The following is a 21,770-nucleotide window of genomic DNA, read 5'->3' as shown; positions in this document are numbered from 1 at the left end:
TTCTCTTGTTAACCATTTTCTGTGTTCACAGTGTTTCTGCTAGCGATAGCGTCTCGCCACGAACGAACACCTCTTGCGGCGTTACACGAGGATCTGTTCTGGCTTCCCTGCCATTTCTTATGTACATTAATGACATACCCTTATGCGCTACTTCTCGCATTGACGTGTTCGTCGATGAATGCGCCCTTTTCGTGAAATATGTATTGACAACGACCTAGAAATCCATCGATCCGATGTTAACGCTATTTCTGTGTGGAGCAAACATATTATTAATCTTAACACCAGCAAATAGATCTTTCTTCTCGTATTTAGAATTGACCGTTTATTGCCCACTAATTATCCGAGGGATGCTGCGTTGGAATACGTCAGAGCTTATAAATACCTCGAGATACACATTACTATTGACCTCGCTTCGTCCGTGCATACTACATAGCTAAGTAATGCGTGTTTGGTGACTGCATGTTTGGTTACGTACGTCAAAATTTATCACAGGCTCCCTCAACATTAAAATTAACGCTTTCCAAAACACTTATCCGCTCAAAACTGTAATATGCTTCATCATTTTGGAATCCTAACTGAAAATATCTAATAAACTCGCTTGAAATGCTTCGAAATAAATCTGTATGCTGTTTCACTACATCCCGACTGTACGCATAACTGCTATAAAATCCAGCATCGGCTTACCCTCCTTAGAATCTGGTAGAAAAATCATTCTCCTTTGTCTCTTTCACAAGTTTTTCCGTCAAAGCCATCCCCCCCAGGAACTCATTCTGCTCCTCTATACATATTGGCTCGCATAATTATGTTCATAAAGTCGGCTTGCATCCATGCAGGACTTACCCTTTTTCATCGTCATTCATAGCGGGTACATAACATGAATAGAACCACCCATCTTCTCTGACTTTAAAAATGTCCGACCACCAACTTTAACACCACAGTAGTTAACATTATATATTCAGGAGCATTTTATTACCTCAAATTTTTCTACATTTCTGATGTTTTTGTGCTCTGTTTTGGAACTCGTTTGTAATTATTGCGAACTGAGTCCCCTCTGTAATACCCCCGGCCCTGGGGGTACCTGTACGAATACATAAATAAATAAATAAATAAATAAAAAAATAAATAAATTCGTCATAAGCACTGGAACACAACATGAACACCTCCGGAGAGATTTGCTCGAGGTTCCTTCGGGCACGCAAACTACATATTGATTCTCATTGTCTCGGCGCTCCTCGCCAATTTTGGCAGGTAATTTCCTCTCATACAAGCAAATGTTATTATGCAGTTTGGCGCAGGGAATTGATGTCCGTCACTGCTGCGTGCTTGTGAACCCGAAATCAGCAAAGAAAGCTCGGTGGCGTTTGGCGCGCGTTAGCATTAACCGTTTTTACCTCATTGAGTGTTCAGAACTATAACGACAACTCCTGTGACACATAGCGTCTACTTGTACTCACGCAACAGAATATGCTACCGGGGCCTTCATGATAGCCTTCTAAAATTGAATGGGGGCTTGTGTTTACCCTATTGACATCTCTTGTCACCGTATCTGTGCAAATTGTGTACAACAATTTAATTCGCTCGTGGTGCTTGGTCCTTCATTTCGGATAACACTTGCTAGGTACCTCCTTGTGGAATTTAAACATGAATTAAATAGTATTTTATTCTTAGCGTGTACTTTTCGGAGATCATTCCTGAAACAAGTTTCTTGCATAAGTAATAACCAGAAACGGGGTCATCATCATCATCATCGCCATTATAAGCATCCTCAGGAAACCTGCAGGATAAAGGGCTCCCCCACTGCCCTTCAACTTTTCCTGTCCAGCGATACTCGAGTCGACAGTTTATCCTAGGAGTTTCCTAATTCGTCCTTCCATCGGATTAATGCCCTTCCCTTCTCTTACACCTGCCTGTCGATGTCCACCCTGTTGCCTTGGTGATCCGCCGTTGATCCGTCGATTCGTCCAAGTGGTCAGCCCAAATGCACTTAATTTTCTTTACGTGCATCCTGCCAGTGATGGCATGCGGAGCGGAAACGTGGCTCCTTCGTAAATAGCTTGCAAGTCAACTTAGGTTGGTTTAACTGGCCATTAAACGAATTATGATCGAAGCTACACTTAGGGACAGGAAACGAGCTTGCTAATTCAGGGAGTAAACTTGAGTGCGTTATGTTATTGCTTAAGTAAAGAAAAAAAAAATTGGAAGCGGGTAAGAACAGTAATTGATATCAAATGCACCTTCATCGCAAACGGTTGTTCGATTCGTTAATGCCAAACTAACAAACTCTAAATTTGATCCGTGTTGCCAGCTTTCCGGTGAAACTATTGTCACGAAGCCAAGGATGACGCAGTTGTCTTGAATTAGAAACAAGTTTATTGGAGCGAACTTCTGCTCCCTTAACAACTCAAAAGAATACAAAGACGGCGAAGCAGCGGTCAACAAACTGACTAGCACAGGCGAGTGTCGTCGAATGAATGCCGCGGCGTCTGCTCTGCAGGCTTTTATCTTTCGGCGCAAGTGTTTCTGGAAACGTCGATTCACATCTAGAACATTGTAGATCACAGAAGATTATTCTTGGCTAGTGACGTTACGGTGAAACATTCTGCTTATCTGAATGTGATAGCCCGTGCGGCATAAAAGTAAAGAATGTAAGACGCGCTTCGTTTGGAACGCAGATAACACAGCCGGGCGTGGCCCGGCAGTAAAAACAAACAAAAAATAAACAAACCCATACATGGTTCGCGGCATTGCCCCCTCTAAGAGTGCATCGACCCGATGCTAAAATAAAACGCAGTCCGAAAGAACAACAAAAAAAGTCCGTCATCTTGCATAGTAAGGTTTCAAGCGAACTACGTGGACGACTTCGGGCCGCGTGCGTCGTCGTGATGTTCCGGAATCACCATCGGGGATCACCTCGTAGGTATGTTGGCCGACACGTCGTAGAATCTGGTAGGGTCCGAAATATCGCCGCAGAGCTTCTCACTTAGTCCGCGTCGACGGATAGGAGTCCAAACCCACACACGATCCCCAGGGTGCTACTCGGTGTCTGGGCGTCGGAGGTTGTACCGCCCGGCATCCACCAGCTGCTGGTCCGTTGTACGAACTCGAGCCAGCTGGCGGGCCTCCTCCGCCCGCTGAAGGTATCCTTGGACGTCCGCGTTGATGTCGCTGTCTTCTACATGCGGAAGCATGGCGTCGAGCATCGTAGTCGGCCGTCTTCCGTAGACAAGCTCGAACGGTGTCATCTACGTAGTTTCCTGGGTCGCCGTGTTGTACGCAAACGTGACATACGGGAGGACTTCATCCCAAGTCTTATGTTCAACGTCGACGTACATAGACAGCATATCCGCGATCGTCTTGTTCAGACGTTCCGTAAGTCCGTTCGTTTGAGCGTGGTACGCCGTCGTTCTTCGGTGATCCGTGATGCTGTTGCGTAAGATTCCCTGCATAAGATCCGCAGTGAAGGCCGTTCCGTCGTCCATGATTAGGATTTCAGGGGCTCCATATAGCAGCGCAACTTGGTTAATAAAGAACTTCGCGACTTCTTGAGCAGTCCCCCTCGGAAGAGCGGCCGTCTCTGCATAACGCGTCATGTAGTCAGTCGCTACGACAATCCACTTGTTCTCGGATCGTGACGTAGGAAACGGGCCCAGAAGATCCATTCCAATCTGTTCGAAGGGCCTCGATGGGACGGCGATTGGCTGCAGAAGTCCGGTGGGTCTCATCGGCGGCGTTTTTCGTCGCTGGCAGTCACGGCAGCTGCGGACGTAGCGGGTGACGTCAGAGGTAAGACGGGGCCAGTAGTACCGTGCCTTGATTTTTCCAAGAGTGCGGGCTGTGCCGAGATGTCCGGAAGACGGGTCGTCGTGGCACGCGTCCAAAAGTTCGTCACGAAGGTCTGCGGGGACGACAATTAGATAATTCGTTCTTGATCCAGGGGTGAAATTCTTCTTCACGAGGACGGAGTTTCGGAGGCTGAAGGCTGGTAAATTGCGTTTGAAGGTTCTAGGAACGGCGACGTTGCATCCCTCGAGGTAGTCGATTATTACGCGTAAGTCGGGGTCGGCACGCTGCTGGGCGGCTAGGTTGCTCTCCGTCACGATTCCGAAGAACGCGCGGTCTTCATCGGAGTCTTGTGGTGGTGGATCGAGGGGGGCGCGGGACAGGCTGTCGGCGTCGGAGTGTTTCCTTTCATATTTATAGACGACTGTAACGTCAAATTCCTGCAGGCGCAAGCTCCACCACCCAAGACAGCCAGAGGGGTCCTTCAAATTGGCGAGCCAACACAGCGCATGGTGGTCTGTCACGACCTTGAATGGTCTTCCATACACGTATGGGCGAAATTTTGAAATCGCCCATATAATAGCCAGGCACTCCTTTTCAGAGGCAGAGTAGTTTTTCTCCTCATTCGATAGACCACGGCTGGCATGGGCAATGACCTTTTCGCAAGCGCTTTGCTTTTGGACGAGTACAGCACCCAAGCCTATATCACTGGCGTCCGTGAGCATTTCCGTTTCGGCGTTTTCGTCGAAATGAGCGAACACAGGCGGGCTTTGCAGGCGTTTTTGCAGTTCGAGAATGCTTTTTCTTGGTCGTTTTTCCAGCTGAAAGGGGTGCTATCTTTCGTGAAGTGCGTGAGTGGCTCTGCAATGCGTGCGAAGTTTGCGACGAAGCGCCGGTAGTATGCGCACAGTCCGAGAAATCGTCGCACGCCCTTCTTGTCTTTTGGCCTTGGGAAGTTAGCAATGGCTGAAGTTTTTGCCGGGTCAGGTAGGACTCCTGCAGCGTTGATGACGTGGCCCAAGAACTTGAGTTCCTCGTACGCGAAACGGCACTTTTCAGGCTTCAGCGTTAACCCCGACGTACGAATGGCCTCGAGTAAAGACTCCAACCTTGCGAGGTGTTCGTCGAAAGTTCGGGCGAATACCACAACGTCGTCGAGGTATACGAGGCAAGTGTGCCACTTCAGGCCGGCTAGCACAGTGTCCATGCCTCTTTGGAACAATGCTGGCGCCGTGCACAGCCCAAAAGGCATCACCTTGAACTCGTATAGGCCATCTGGGGTTATAAATGCAGTCTTCTCTCTGTCTCTCTCGTCCACTTCAATTTGCCAGTAGCCGGTCTTCAGATCCATCAATGAGAAGTACTTCGCATGGCAGAGGTGGTCGAGGGCGTCGACGATTCGTGGCAGGGGGTACACGTCCTTTTTGGTGATTTTGTTCAATCGCCGGTAATCAACGCAGAACCTTAATGTGCCGTCTTTTTTCTTCACGAGTACGACCGGCGCAGCCCACGGGCTGTTCGATGGCTGTATACTGTCGTCACTGAGCATGTCTTCGACTTGAGTCCGGATGGCTTCCCTCTCGTGTGCAGAGACGCGGTACGGTGATTGTCGGGTAGGTCGGGCTCCATCTTCGGTTATTATTCGGTGTTTCGCAAGAGGTGTCTGACGTAGTTTTGAGTTCGACGAAAAACACTCGCTGTAGCAACGCAGCAAAGCCAATAATTTGTTCCGTTGTTCTTGGGGTAGCACCGGATTCACGTCGAAGGGCTGTGGAAGCTTGAAGGTGTCTTCGGGTGTGCGTTCAAAGTCGGCGACAACGATTACGTCACTTGCTTCTTGCGTTTCTTCGAGTAACGCAATGGCCATGCCCTTGTTTAGATGCTGGTACTCCTCGGTGAAATTAGTGACCAAAACGTGGGATTTGCATTGTTTAAAGCGCGCAATGCCTCTTGCGACGGAGACACCACGATTAAGAAGCAACCTTTGGTCACTATCTATGACAGCGTCGATGTCAGGAGCAACATCCTCACAGTAGACGGCGATCATCAAGCGGTGTGGCAGGGTGACGTGATCATCGGTGATCCTTACAGTAGCACGGTGGTCGGGGTTCGGTGGCAGCGTCGTGGAGTGATCACAGGAAAAAGTTATCGACTTGGTCTGCAGATCAATTATTGCGCCGTTGTCCGTCAAAAAGTCCATTCCGAGAATTACGTTGCGGGAGCAGTTAGGTACAATTACAAACGCCGCAGGGTACGTAGTGCCGTCTATGGTGCCGCGTGATTTGCACGTTCCACTTGGCGTTTCGAGATGGCCTCCTGCTGTGCGTATGTCCGGACCGTCCCATCTTGTCGTAATTTTCTTCAGTTTAGACGCGAATGACCCGCTCATCAACGAGGAGTCGGCTCCCGTGTCGATGAGGGTGACTACGTCAAAGCCGTCGATGGACAACTGGAGGTCAGACGCTGCCTTCCTCGAGTTCCGGGTTCGTCGGGGCGTCGCATCGCGGCTTGTGCGTGTAGACGGTCGGACACTGCGCGTTGTCGCTTTCGTCGTCTTATCAGCGGCAGTCTCGGCCATGTTGGGTAGTTGTCGTCGTGGTCGGGAGTCTCGTCAAAATCCTGTCGGGTGGTCGGGATAAGGGCATGTCGTGAATCACGGTGCTCGGTGCGTCCTTGCGTCGTTGGAGGGTTTTCGTTTTTCCGCCGTTGTGCAGCTTCACCTCCAGAAGTTGCTGCTTTTAGTTTCCCCCGCGTGGGCTGGGGGACCTTCCACGTGCGAACTGAGCCTTGCTACGGCGGTTTGGCGACTGGCATGGGTAGGGCGACGGCGAATGGTGGAAACGGGAGGGTCCACGGCTGGTGTTGCAAAGGTATTCGTCGATCTCATATGGGCACTGGCCGGGTAGGGGGCGTGGTGCGTCGACGGAGAACCCCCGCGAACCGAACCTCTTGTAGGGGCAGCGACGGTAGATGTGGTTGGCCTCTCCGCAATGGTAGCACAGCAGACGATTGTCGGGCGTTCGCCAGACGTCGGTCTTCCTTGGGGTGGGGGGTTGCACCGCAGGTGGTCGGGCCGGCGACAGGGGACGACGGTACGGAGCCTTGCAACGATAGGGCGCAGGTGGGAGAGGGCGACGGACAGCAGCCGCGTAGGCCATGGCTTGCGGCTCGCGAGGTGTTTCTGGCGTCGTTGACGTTCCCAGCGCTTGCTGCACTTCTCTAATGACGTCGGTAAGGGAAGAGACTTGTGGTTGCGAAGGCGTTGGGAGCAGTTTCCGCAGTTCCTCTCTCACTATTTCGCGAATAGCCTCGCCTAGGCTATCTGCGGGAATGCGCATGCTCTCGACGCAATTCGTATTGGCCGTGCAGATAAAGCTGCGGTCATACTGCTTACCGCGCATTTCCGGGGCTTTCTCAATGGTGTTGGCTTCGGTCACGAATTCGGCGACGTTTTTGAGCGGGTTGCAGACAAGTCCAGCAAACAGTTCCTCTTTCACACCGCGCATTAAGAAGCGTAGCTTCTTTTCTTCCGTCATTTCGGGGTCCGCGCGGCGAAATAGTTGCTTCATCTCCTCAACGAAGATCACGACCCCTTCGTTGGGGTGCTGCGTTCGAGTTTCAAGCAAAAGCGCTGCGCGTTCTTTTCTGACCACGGTAGTAAAGGTCTTAGTGAACTCGCTTTTGAACTGAGCCCAGTTTGTCAAGGAGCTCTCGTGATTCTCGAACAAAGTGCGAGCCGAATCTTCCAAGTAACAGAAAACATGCCGGAACGTTTCTGCGTCGTCCCACCTGTTAAATTTCCGGACGCGCTCCAGTTTCTCCAACCATTCATTTGGGTCTTATTAGGGGGCTCCTCGGAATGATGGCGATTCCCGTGGCTGCTGCAGAACGACGGGAGGATTGGCTTGGTTGACCTAGGTGCTGGTGGCGACGTCTTTCTTCTTCGCTTTCTCCGGTAGTAGACCGAACTCAGGTGGTAAATCTTGATGGCGGGGGCTGGCTCTTGTTGAACTGGCTTGGCGGCTTCCAGAGGTTGAAGTGGGCATGAAGGGTGCGTACCCCGCACCTCCGCCAGATTTCACGAAGCCAAGGACGACGCAGTTGTCTTGAATTAAAAACAAGTTTATTGGAGCGAACTTGTGCTCCTTTAACAACTCAAAAGAATACAAAGGTGGCGAAGCAGAGGTCAACAAACTGACTAGCACAGGCGAGTGTCGTCGAATGAATGCCGCGGCGTCTGCTCTGCAGGCTTTTATCTTTCGGCGGAAGTGTTTCTGGAAATATCGATTCACATCCAGAACATTGTAGATCACAGAAGATTATTCTCGGCTAGTGACGTTAGGGTGAAACAGTCTGCTTATCTGAATGTGATAGCCCGTGCGGCATAAAAGTAAAGAATGTAAGAAGCGCATCGTTTGGAACGCATATAACACAGCCGGTCGTGCCCGGCAGTAAAAACAAACAATACATAAACAAACCCATACATGGTTCGCGGCAATATTCAAATCTCTCGATGGGGAAAAATGTCTCGGAGCATGTTGTTATTTGTAGATTAAAATATTCCAGTACTGTATATGCAGCTTTTCAACACAACGACATTCCTTTCTTTGCAGTGTCGTACAGACAAGAACTGTACCGGTAACTGCTCCTGCGTTTTCGGGCCCGGCTCAGATATTGGTCACTGCTACGGACCAGACTACTTCTACTCTGACGAATTAAATTAACGTTGGAGATGCCGTTTAATAAAGTGCCCTAAAATTTCCACGCTGCCTATGTGCTTTTTGTTTGTGTGCAGAGACGGTTAGAATTTTGAGTTGTCGATTTTAATTTTCAAGCAAAAAATACCACCGCACCCGATGAACGCTGCCAAGACAAGTTTCACGACAGATATATATATATATATAAATATATATATATATATATATATATATATATATATATATATATATATATATATATATATATATATATATATATATATATATATATATATATATATATATATATATATATATATATAGTATAAGTAAAGAGTCGGATACACAGCAAGAACAATAACAAACAATGTTTACTTACGTAGCGGCAACGGGGCTTGCCTTCATCAGAGTAAAGTTTCATGATCCGCAAAATCATGTAACTTTACTCTAATGAAGGCAAGTCCCGTTGCCGCTACGTAAGTAAACATTGTTATTGTTCTTGCTGTGTATCCGACTCTTTACTTATACTATATATATATATATATATATATGTATATATATATATATGTATATATAATATATATGTATACACACATATATATATATATATATAAATATATATGTATACATATATATATATATATATATATATATCTATATATATATATATATATATATATATATATATATAGATAGATATATATACATATATATATATATATATACAGTGAGGGAGACGATAGCGTTTGTCCAGTTTCTTAGATTAATAAATACCAACAGTTTCGGAGTTAGAAACTCCTTCTTCAGGGCTCTATTTTAATTTCTCACATTTCGCCTTTATACAAAAACTTGTGTGAGGGAGGGTTACTTCCCTCATCCCTGCAGGAGAGGTCGCGGTGGAGGGGTGTTTCAAACAGTTTGAGCAAGTGAGGTATTCCTATTGGCTAGAAATGTGGAAGGTGAGGGAAGGGGAAAGAACACGGACGGAAAGGCAGCACGAAAACACGTAACAAGCGGCACACAAGCAAACACAAAATCAGAAACAAGAGTGAGTCCTCCGCGCTCCGCAAATGGTGTAAAAGTAGCCAGCGGGAAGGGAAAAAGCGCAAAAAAAGGGGGGATGAAGGGAGACGGACATAAGATGGCGGCACAGGCATAGATCTTCGATTCGGTCAAACTGCTACGCCGCATGCATGCACGGCCCGCCCAGTCGACACATGGTCCCCGCGCTATACTCGGAGTTTGCTTTCCATTTTCGGTTTTGTTTTACTCCTGATTAAACCTACAGAAGCTCTTGTCTTGGCGCCACTTCAACGAAACCGAGTGGTGCAGCAAAGCTTTGCCGCGCGGCCAGCGAGCCGCGGAACAAGTAACACTGGGATTTGGTTTCGTTTGCGGCGCATTCTTCGGCCGTTTGTCTGTCAGTGGTGCCGCGGTCAAAATTGAGGCCACTGTGCGTCGGCGGGCCCGCGGGGCGAGCTCCCAGCTGTTCAAAGTCACTGATGAGACGGGTGGGGGTTGTCGAACGGGCGGGGAAAGGGGCGTTATACACGTTTGTTTTGCTGATCGGAAAACGGAACATTCGTGGACAACCTTGAAGAAAGGGGGGAAGGCAGTTAGTCCCCAATGCGCGTATGCTCGTACGGGTCCGTCTGAGTGAAATGGTCCGGAAATTTTGCCACATTCTGCACAGTGGGCCTCGGAAAACTCTAGAGAAACAGCAAACATAAAAAACTAAATGGGGAAGGAGGTGGGGGGGCACCGGGCTGGACATCGAGACGCGTACAGCCCGCCGCAGTGCCGCAACGGCCCCTCCACTCCATCCCGCGCCCCGGGAGGAGAAGGTTCGTAGTATGCCCCCGGGGGGAGGGGGGTTGAGCGTGAGGAACCACCGCGGGGAATGCTATCTTGGCGTTGCCACAGCCGACGGCCAAACGGGCCGCTCCCAACTCACCTATTACCCCCAGAGCAGGCCGAAAAAAGGGGGGGGGGGCGAACATAAGAATGACACACACACAAAAAGAAAGAAAAAAAAAGTAACAAGAAAAAACTGCAAACATGTTCTTAGACATATTCCGCAGGCCTTTGCCCGCCCCAGACACTGTGCTCATTCAATATGGGGTTCTGAATTTGTTAGCCGATGACGACGCTGTTAGCCGATGTTGTTAGTCGACGACGATGTTAGCCGACGACGATGTTAGCGGATGACAATGACGACGGGGGGGAGGGTGGTTCCTCACCCTCCCCCAGCCCTCCCCCAGGTTGGCCGTCAGCTGTGGCAACGCAAAGCCAGGATTCGGCGAGGTGGGTCCTCACCCTCCTCTCCGCTTTTCCCCCCGTGGGCGTACTACGAACCTTCTCCTCCCGGGACGGAGTGGAGGGGCCGTTGCGGCTCTGCGGCGGGGTGTACGCGTCTCGATGTCCAGCCCGGTGCCCCCCCCCCCCTCCTTCCTCATTTCGTTTTTCATGTTTCCTGTTTCTCTAGAGTTTTCCGAGGCCCACCGTGCAGAATGTGGCAAAATGTCCGGACCATTTCACTCAGACGGACCCGTACAAACCTACCCGCATTGGGGACTAACTGCCCCCCCCCCCCTTTCTTCAAGGTTGTCCACGGATGTTCCGTTTTCCGATCAGCAAAACAAACGTGTAGAACGCCCCCTTCCCCGCCCGTTCGACAACCACCACCCGTCTCATCAGTGACCTTGAACAGCTGTGAGCGCGCCCCGCGGGCCCGCCGACGCACAGTGGCCTCAATTATGACCGCCGCACCACTGACAGACAAACGGCCGAAGAATGCGCCGCAAACGAAACCAAATCCTAGTGTTACTTGTTCCGCGGCTCGCTGGCCGCGCGGCAAAGCTTTGCTGCACCACTCGGCTTCGTTGAAGTGGCGCCAAGACAAGAGCTTCTGTAGGTTTGACCAGGAGTAAAACAAAACCGAAAATGGGACAGGAAATTCCGAGTATGGCGAGGGGACCATGTGTTGACTGGGCGGGCCGTGCATGCATGCGGCCTTGCAGTTTGACCGAATCGAATATCTATGCCTGTGCCGCCATCTTATGTCCGTATCCCTTCATCCCCCCTTTTTTTACCCCTTTTCCCTTCCCGCTGACTACTTTTACACCATTTGCGGAGCGCGCAGGACTCACTCTGGTTTTTGATTTTGTGTTTGCTTGTGTGCCGCTTGTTACGTGTTTTCGTGCTGCCTTTCCGTCCGTGTTCTTTCCCCTTCCCTCACCTTCCACATTTATAGCCAATCGGAATACCTCAATTGCTCAAACTGTTTGAAACACCCCTCCACCGCGACCTCTCCTGCAGGAATGAGGGAAGTAACCCTCCCTCACACAAGTTTTTGTATAAAGGCGAAATGTGAGAAATTAAAATAGAGCCCTGAAGACGGAGTTTCTAACTCCGAAACTGTTGGTATTAAATAATCTAAGAAACTGGACGAACGCTATCGTCTCCCTCACTATGCTATACGCTGAACTGGCCCTTTGAACAAGATACCCGACCAATATATATATATATATATATAGTCGTGAAGTGGAGTCCTTAGTTGCTGCAGGAATACGCACAAAGTAGAAGTACGCTCTTCGGAGACTTTATTTCCAACGTTTCGACCTGATACAGGTCTTCCTCAGGAATCCTGAGGAAGACCTGTCTCAGGTCGAAACGTTGGAAATAAAGTCTCCGAAGAGCGTACTTCTACTTTGTGTGTGTATATATATATATATATATATATATATATATATATATATATATATATATATATATATATATATATATATATATATACATATATATAAAGAAATAGGGGTTGGCAGCCAAGAAATCCTCAGAAAACAAAGGGAAGGATATGGTAGGTCATTGAAACCGATAAAGAATTTGGAAAGAAGGAAAGTCAAGAAAAAATGCCCGCCAGGTGGGATCCGAACCGTTCGAATCCCGCATGGCGGGCATTTTTCTTCACTTTCTTTCCTTCCAAATTCTTTTTCTGTTTCAATGACCGACCATGTTCTCCCCTTTTGCTTTCCGAGATTTTCTTGATTGCAAACCCTTATCTCTGTCTTATTTTCCACAAGCCCCTCATTTCCTATTCTGATTCGCAAAAAAATATATATATATATATATATATATATATATATATATATATATATATATATATATATATATATATATATATATATATATATATATATAAAAGACAGAAATAAGCATTGGCATTCAAGAAGACCTCGGAAAGCAAAGAGGAGGATGTAGTAGCTCAAGATAAAGAATTTTGAAAATAAGAAAGTGGAGAAAAAATGCCCGCTAGGTGGGATCCGAACCCACGACCTCCAGAATACCGGTCTGGTGCGATAACCAGTACGCTACCAGCGGTGCTACTTTACCCTCCACTTTCTGGGGTATTTATGTTCAGGTGTTTTTGATTCCTGCGCTTGGGGGTGGAGGGCAGCGCCACTCGGACTAATCGGGGTGAAGGGGACCTTCCTTTTAACCCCCGGGCCGTGACTACAGCGTCTACGACATGTCGAGAGTGGTCGACCAGTGTTGAACCCTTTTAAGCTTCCTATGGCACCAAGACTGCCAGAACAGAGGCCCTCGCTGTGCATTTAGCGAATCAGAATAGGAAATGAGGGGCTCGTTGAAAATAAGACAGAAATAAGAATTGACAGTCTACAAGGCCGCGGAAAGCAAAGGGGAGGATGTAGCAAGGCCACCAAAGTTTGTACGGACATGTATAGTGCCCTCTCGTTCCCTGGTCCCTTGCCCCAACCCGCCAATGTTCTTAACAAGGGTGCATTGTAGCACACCTTTTCCACCTATATAAGAGTGGTGCTTCTAGGTTGCGTGTTACTCAAATGAAGACTGCTCCCCAAGTCGAAAGGTCAATAAACCACTATTTTGATTTTATTCGTGAGTCAATCATTTCTTTCTATACATATATATATAGAAGAAAAGAAAACTTCGACAAGGCAGACACCACGATTGTTGCCAACGTTTTAGCAAAGAAACGTGCCTTCGTCAGGGCAAACCCTCGGCCGGCTCGCAAGGTTTATAAAGGGGTTGGTCCCCAGGTGAGACTAGAAAGTGGGACCTACCTGTGGACCTACCCCTAATAAACCGTGCCAGCCAGTCGAGGGTTTGCCCTGACGAAGGCAAGTCTCTTTGCTGAAACGTTGGCAACAATCGTGGTGTTTACATTGTTCGAAGTTTTCTTTTCTGCTGTTCCCTAGCATCTTGAAAGTTTATTTGCTCCTTATATAGATATATATATATATATATATATATATATATATATATATATATATATATATATATAATTGCCGCGAACCATATACGAGTTTGTTTATTTACAGTTTGTTTTTAATGCCCGGCCGCGCACGGATCTGTTATCTGTGTCCCATGCAAAGCGCGTGTTCCATTCTTTATTTTTATGCCGCACGGGCTATCTCATTCAGATAAGCAGTGTTTCGCCCTAACGCCGCTAGCCCAGAATAATCTTCTGTGATCTACAATGTTCTGGATGTGAATCGACGGTTCCAGAAACTCTCGCGCCGAAAGGTAAAAGCCTGCACAGCAGACGCCGCGGCATTCGATTCTCCGACGCTCGCCGACGCAAGTAACTTTGTTGACCGCTGCTTCGCCGCCTCTGTTTTCTTTTGAGTTGTTAGGGGAGCACCAGTTAGCTCCAATAAACTTGTTTCTCCTTCAAGACAACTGCGTCGTCCTTGGCATCGTGAAATCTGGTGGAGGTGCTGGTTACGCACCTTTTATGACGACCTCTGCAAGCCGCCAGCCCAGTCCAAGTAGAGCCAGCCTCCGACTGCAAGGATTGCCACCCGAGCTCGGTCTTCTGCCAGAAGGGCCCAAGAGAAGGAACGCTGCACCAACACCATTGTGCAAGAACGAGCGTCGCAAATCGTCCTGCAGCAGCCCCGGGAACCCCCATCGTTCCGCGGATCCCCCGGAGAAGACCCTGAGGACTGGTTGGAGAAAGTGGAGCGCGTCCGCATCTTTAACAGGTGGGATGACGAAGAAACCTTCCGCCATGTTTTCTTCTATCTAGACGATACAGCCCGAACGTGGTTTCAGAACCATGAAAGCTCCCTAACCAACTGGACTCTCTTTAAGAGCGAATTCCTCAAAACATTCGCTACCGTCGTGCGAAAGAACGAGCCGCCCTCTTGTTGGAAACACGCACGCAACATCACAACGAAAGGGTTTTGATCTTCGTTGAGGAGATGAAGCAACTATTTCGCCGCGCGGACCCAGATATGACGGAATAAAAGAAGCTACGCTTTTTTATGCGCGTTGTAAAGGAGGAACTGTTTGCTGGACTTGTCCGAAACCCGCCCAAAACTGTCGCCGAATTCGTGACCGAAGCCACTACAATTGAGAAGGCCCACGAAATGCGTGCTAAGCAGTATGAGTGTAACTTTGTTGGCCGGCTAATGCGAACTACATCGACAACATGCGAATTACGGCTGAAAGCCTACGCGATACCATCCGCGCAGTAGTGGGAGAGGAGCTGCGGAAATTTCTCCCAACGCCGCCACAGTCCCAAGTCGCTACCCTTACCGACGTGATTAGAGAAGAAGTGCAACAAGCGTTGGGAACTTCTACGCCATCCGAAGTACCAAGAGAGCCACAAGCTATGACATACTCCGCCGCTTTTCGCCAGCCCCGCCCTGCTCCAACACGCCGTCAAGAGGCCCCGCCGTACCGCCGCCCACTGTCACCCGCCCGACCCCTGGTAGCCCGAAACCAGACGCCGAAGAAGACGGACGTATGGCGAACTCCCGATAATCGTCCTCTGTGCTACCACTGCGGAGAGGCCGACCATATCTACCGTCGCTGCCCATACAAGAGACTCGGACCGCGTGGTTTCTCCGTCGACGCACCTCGCCCTCTCCCTGGCCAACGATCACGTGAGATCGACGAGTATCTATCTGAAACCAGCCGTGGCCCAATGCGTTTCAACCGCTAGCCGTCGCCCTACCCATACCAATCGCTGAACCGCCGTAGCAACGCTGACTTCGCCCGTGGAAGTTCCCCCAGCCTACGCGGGGGAACTAAAAGCAGCAACTTCTGGAGGGGAAGCTGCTCTACGGCGAAAAGCCCAAAACCCTCCAACGACGCAAGGGCGCGCCGAAGATAGTGATTCACGGCATGCCCTCATCCCGACGACCCGAAGTCATCCACGTGGTTCACCTCAAACTGTACTTCGCAAGATGACGAACTTTTTTGTTGTTGTTTTGTTGTTGCTATTTGTTCGAACTGTCGTTTTATTTTAGCATCGGGTCGATGCACTCTTAGAGGGGGGGGGGTAATGCCGCGAACCATATACAGGTTTGTTTATTTATTTTTTGTTTTTAATGCCCGGCCGCGCACGGATCTGTTGTCTGTGTCCCATGCGAAGCGCGTGTTCCATTATTTATTTTTATGCCGCACGGGCGATCTCATTCAGATAAGCAGAGTGTTCCACCCTAACGCCGCTATCCCAGAATAATCTTCTGTGACCTACAATGTTCTAGAAGTGAATCGACGGTTCCAGAAACTCTCGCGGCGAAAGATAAAAGCTTGCACAGCAGACGCCGCGGCATTCAATTCTGAGACGCTCGCAGACGCAAGTCACTTTGCTGACCGCTGCTTCACCGCCTCTATTCTTTTGATTTGTTAGGGGAGCACAAGTTCGCTCCAATAAACCTGTTTCTCCTTCAAGACAACTGCGTCGTCCTTAGCTTCGAGACAATATATATATATATAATGGGCCTGTACGTGTCCACGGCAGGACGAAAGCCTGTTCTAAAGATTGTCAGCACCACCTGTCGAGTGCAAGGTGAGTCCATGTTTTTCCCCAAACGTTTCCTACCTGATATCGCCAACAAGTTCTACGCCGACCCTAGTGCGTTTGCGGTCTATTGTAGCCAGTCTGTCAAACAGATTGTCCACCTGTTGTCCCTCATTCGCATTACGGGACCAGCCCAAGCTCATTTCCTTCGCTTAATTTGAACTGGAATGTCCTCCACATTGGCATGTTCCCTTATCCATGCGGCTTTTTTTCTTGTTCCTTAATGTGCCCCCTAGCATTCAGCGTTCCAAGGCACGTTGTGCCGATCTAGGTTTGGTTTCAAGTAGATTGAGAGACATCAAGTTTCTGCCCCAAAAGTCATTACTGAAATAATGTATTGATTAACTACAAGCATTTGGAGTGACAGGGGAAGCTTACCAGTGAGGATATTGGATTTCTTGCCAAACGCAGCCCACCCCGTGCGTATTCTGGCGTAATTTACCCTTCATGGTTTTGACCACTAGCTACGACTTGTCCAAGGTATACGTATTCGGTGACTATTTCCAAGACCTCCTTGCCTACCTGGAAGTGATGTACCTTGGCGTGCCGATTCAAAATTACCTTGTACTTACCTTGTACTTACCTTGTACCTTTCTAAAGCGATGTTTGCGCCTGCTATATATACGTCACCCATTTCAAAATGTTGTAGGCGAGTGAGTGTTCTTTCAAAGTTTTGAACGCAGGAAGTTAGGTAAATATGCCGCCATACCGAGGTATATTAAAATGATAATAGCATGCAAATTTGTATTACATGGCACGCAAAAAAAAGTAAACAAATTGTTATAAATGACTGCAGTGAACAGGTTGTACATGAAATAAAAAAAATGTTTATTGCACTCGCTTTGCACTATTGTAATAATTGTACTGTTGCACTGTTGTCTCGCTGTGTAGGCGTCTTCAACGCTGGGTTGCGACGTTGTTCACTTCATCAGTATCGGAAGCGGATGTTGCGGGCAATATTCCGAAGCGTATTGACTGTGGCTCAGCCGTCGTGATCAGCCAGGATTCTTGCGATGCGATCGTTGTATTTGCGAGCGAACCGTGGGGGGTGCCGTCCGACGATGACTACTACCACCACCGTGAAAAGCGACAACGGAACAGGTTAACAAAAGGCCCCACAAGATTTTTTTGGCTTTGGCTGACACGAATATGTATTCAGTGCAGTGAAATAAAGATTATTATTATTTAAAAAACAATTGCCTGCCGTGGTGGTGCCGCCGGATATGACACTGTGCTGTTGAGCCCAAGGAAGCGCGTTCGGTTCCCGGCCGCGGCGGACGCTTTTCTGATGGAGGCTCGTGTTTCCGTCTCCAAAACGCTGTAAAGCCAAAACTTCGGGTGGAGTCACAAAAAATAAAAAAACAAAAACCAAATACGCAGAAGCCGTCTGTGCATTAAGTAGTAATAAGGATAATGATAAAAAGTAAAAATATTGCTGCGCGTGTAAGCATTTGCATCGAAACGTTTCACGCATTAACGAAAGTGGGGCGGATGCGCCACGAGCGCCTACTAGTGGTAGAAAGCACCCGTTAAAAAGAAAAAGAAACAATGGCGTTTTCTGATGTGTGCGATTTCTCCACGAAGTTTGTGTACGAACTGTTACAAATTTAGTGCATCATAAGGCTCTAAAGTCGTCTGCGCCGTGTGTGTCTTGCCAAGTCGTCATTTGTACGTGAGGAAGTCGTGGTGGGCTGTTTTTACACGGAGCGTCGTCACCTGTCTCCTGCCGGGAACGTCCTGGCTTCATTTGTTGCTGGTGTGTTGTGTGTCTGTAGCAGTTATCAAAAAATAATAATAATAATAAACAGCGGGCGAGCGCGATCATCGTACAGGAGGCGATGGCGCGCTGCTTGTATTTACATTCTCGAGTGACAATGGTTGTGATGGTTGTGATCGCATTGCTTTTCAGCAGTATGCCAAGCTTTTCACATGGACCATTTCAGTGCGGTTGCTTGCCCCGAGGCCCGTCGCCGAAGCTGTAATTAGCGATGTAATTATTAGGGGTATTTACTAATTAACAGTGAGCGGTAGCGGTATGGTAAACATGCACACAGACTGCCTTCACTGCGAGTTGTGAGCCGGGAACGCTGTTTGGCGTTCCGCCTGGACGGAACGATATAAGCAAGGGCTTTCTCGAAATCCCCATCACCTAATCTACGCTTGATAAAGAGCGCATCCTGCACCTGTAGTAACTATTTTTATTCAAGTTCACGAACAAAAACACAGCCTCCGAAAAAGTTGTAGTTCTGGGTATTGTATTTCTGAAATGCAAGGGCGGAAAGCATAGGCGGGCGCACAGGGGGGGCAGAAGGGCGGCCGCCACCCCTAATCATCTGAAGGGGGGCGCCAAATTGGCCCATATTTTGCCAATGTAACACATTAAAGTAAAAATGTCTGCTCAGAAACATTTTGTATGTGTTGCAATTCCATCGCATTGAAATAAAAACTTTATAACCATCCCTCTTGGCACTGTGTTCGGACTGCTAGGCCTTCAGTAGGAAGATGTCGGGAGTTGCTGTAGAGGGGGGGGGGGCGCAGCGGTAAGACTTTGCCCCCCCCCCCTAATCGAGAACTCTGCGCACGCCTATGGCGGAAAGTACATTGCACGATTTCTTTCTCAGCCAGCTAACAAACGGTGATATAATCGCAGGAATAATATTGGAATAATACTGCAGCATCTGAGTTGGGACCATTTTTGCAGGGGCCATACTCACATTTCTCGAAATTTCTATTTCCCCAGAACGCGTATGTGTCAAAATTGGGAGGTTAGCAGCAAAAGTAGATAAAGAGAGCTTTAAAATTAAACTGCAACTGTTGACTGTCATTAGCGAACGGTTTTGTTTATTGTCCGTACCATCTAACAGTGGTTCAGAGACCATAGTCACGACACTTTGTTGGTACAGCGTAGGGTATGGGGTATCTCGTAGCACCATTCCCTAGTAGGCTGCATTGCAGGTGCTTAATATAAACTATAGCCTACATCTGAGAATGTAATTCCCCAAACCTGTGTCACCGAAATCATGCAGGTGCCATTGACAAAACTTTTTTCACTTATTCTCTACAGCTCCAATGCCACTATCTACCACCAGCCCAGCTTCAATTTCTAAAATTTCAGTAACTGGCGACAGTGCCAGTGTTTCAGTAAACTACTTATTGTATCGGTGCGATAAGATAGACGCGAATGCGCGCCTTATGTTTGCTAGGCACGACGCGTGCCCTTTCTGCTTTTCCCCTTTCCCCCAACCTACGCTATATAAGCATATATTGTACGGCTAAATAAAGGGATTTGCATTGCGTTCCAGAAGGCTGCCGTGTCTCGTTCGTCGTTCATCGTCGCGAGACGATACATGGTGTCAGAAGCGGCTACCAGACGAAATGGAACTTCTGAAGCCACCAGACCGACTGCGCACGACCGGGGATACAAGCAAGAACTGGCAGCTTTTCATGCAGAAACTGGAGCTATACCTCACCGTGGTGCAGCCGCATGACAAGCCCTTATCAGATGCTGCAAAAACGGCGATGCTGCTGAGCCTTGCCGGGGAGGAGGCTATCGAAATCTACAACAACTTCGCATTCCAAGAAGGTGAGAACAACCAGAATTACACGGCCGTTGTGAAGAAGTTTGACGACTACTGGGATGCTCAGAGAAATGAAGTGTACGAGCGCTACATCTTCAGGAAAAGAACACAGTCGGAGGGAGAAACCTTCGAGCACTTCTTGCGAGATGTGAAGAAGCAAGCGCGGTTCTGCAACTTTGGGACCTTCACCGACTCCATGATTCGCGACCAAATCGTCATTGGCATAAGCAGCGACAGCCTCCGTGCGAAACTGCTACGTGACAACCAACTTACGTTGGCGAATGCGGTACAACTTTGCAAGGCATCCGAGGCAGCAGCCATCCGGAACGAAGCATGGGTGACCAAAGAAATGCAAGTGCACCCAGTGAACCGAGCTATGCAGCAGAAAAAACAGTATGATGGTGCCGCACTCGAGAAAGTCAAGTGCTCCAGATGTGGCCGGCTTCACAAGCCGCGACGCTGCCCCGCATATGGCAAAACTTGTAGGGCATGTCAGGGAAAAAACCACTTCGCGGCCTGTTGCCGCAGGACTGAACGAGTCTAGGAGCTAAAAAGCTACGACGAAGACTTTGACGTCCTTGATATCGGCGTCAACAGCGTGGGAAGGCAGCGAGACTGGATCGTGAAGACGGGCATCAGCGGCGTACAAGTAGCCCTCAAAGTGGACACTGGATCCCAGGCGAATCTTCTTCCTTTGTCCGTCTACAAGAAGATGCAACCGAAGCCACCCGTCAAACACAGTCGTTCAATTCTGCGGTACTACAGCGGGAGCGAAATCAAACTCGTTGGTGTTATTAGCGTTGAAGTGACCATTGGTGAGCAGTGCAGCGTTCAAGATTTTTTCATCGTCAAAAAGGGCCGACAGGCGTTTCTGGGCCTGCAAGGAAGCGAGCGGCTGGGTTTGCTGGCTCGTAACGTGGACTTGGTGGCGACAAACAGTTCTGAAGAACTGGTGCAAGAGTTCAACGACATTTTCAAAGGCACCGGTTGCGTGCAACGTCAGTACAAAATGAAGCTTCGGGACGACGCCATTCCCGTGGTGCAGGCAGCTCGAAGGGTTCCGTTGGCGTTGAAAGAGCCTCTGCGCAAAGAATTGGGACGCATGGAACAAGCCGGCATCATAGTCAAAGAAAACGAACCGACAGACTGGGGAAGTCCCTTGGTTATCGTTAAAAAGAAAGACGGGACCCTTAGAGTATGCATGGACCCGAGAAGAATCACTGCATGCCTAAAAAGAGAACATTTCGAAATGCCGAGCCGCGACCACATAGAAGCAGAGCTGTCCGGCGCAAAGGTATTCACTCGCCTTGACGCTAAGGCCGGGTTTCACCAAATCCCTCTCGGCGATGAAACTTCAAAGATTTGCTGCTTTCCCACCCCTTTTGGCAGATACAGGTTCTTGAGGCTGCCGTTCGGCATCTCGTCCGCATCGGAAGTTTTTCAAAAGATCTTGTGCGACATTTTCGACTCTCTGCCCGGCGTTCACGTCTATGTCGATGATATTTTGGTCTGTGGGGAGTCACGCGAGCAGCATGATCAGCGCTTAAGGGCAGTGCTCGAAACAGCAAAACGGGCGGGGCTAACCTTCAACGCCGACAAATGCACAGTAGGCGTCCATGAAATTGAATTTCTGGGTGATGTCATATCTGGTGACGGAATCAAACCCAACCTTGCCTTTGTGGATAGCGTAAGACAGATAACTGTTCCCTCGGACAAGCTCGGGGTGCAGCGTTTGCTCGGTGTCGCAAACTATTTTTCAAAATACATTCCTTTTCTGGCCGACAAAACGTCAGCATTGCGCAGCTTAACCAAGCGGGACGCAATATTTGAGTGGACACCGAACCACGCAAAAGAATGGCA

This window comes from Haemaphysalis longicornis, unplaced genomic scaffold (genome assembly GCF_048455015.1).
Source record: "Haemaphysalis longicornis isolate Haplotype H1 unplaced genomic scaffold, Haemaphysalis longicornis Haplotype H1 scaffold_16, whole genome shotgun sequence".
Lineage (NCBI taxonomy): Eukaryota > Metazoa > Arthropoda > Arachnida > Ixodida > Ixodidae > Haemaphysalis > Haemaphysalis longicornis.
The sequence above is the reverse complement of the archived record's forward strand: the minus strand, read 5'-3'. Positions refer to the sequence as shown.